Below are 473 nucleotides of genomic sequence, written 5' to 3' on the forward strand. Positions count from 1 at the left end.
GCTGGAGACAGAGCTGCACTGAGACTGAGGACAGTGGCAGCAATCCCCTCTTCAAATGGTCATGAAGGTGCATGTCTTCCATTGCCTCACTTCTTATACCAGAGGAAGAATGGTGGACGTTTGTAGAAACAAGCCATTTGTGGTTTTCTGAAAACGCGCACCTTTGATTTGAAAGCCTGTGTCAGTTAGGTAAGTTTCTGAAAGGGAGCACAAAGTCTTATGCCAGATCTTTAGAGGCTAGCAGATCCCAAAAGACTGCACAAGGTGCATAAATATTTATATGTTTCTCCTGAAGGTGGCGAGAGGCTATTTTGTTTTCCTTGGGCCAGAAATCAGTGAAAGAAAGAGGTCTTGCTGGGCGTGGTGGCTCAAGCCTGTAATCCCAGCACTTTGGGAGGCCGAGGCGGGTGGATCACGAGGTCAAGAGATCGAGACCATCCTGGTCAACATGGTGAAACCCCGTCTCTACTAAA

Source organism: Cebus imitator, unplaced genomic scaffold, assembly GCF_001604975.1.
Source record: "Cebus imitator isolate Cc_AM_T3 unplaced genomic scaffold, Cebus_imitator-1.0 Scaffold58, whole genome shotgun sequence".
Classification (NCBI taxonomy): Eukaryota; Metazoa; Chordata; class Mammalia; order Primates; family Cebidae; genus Cebus; species Cebus imitator.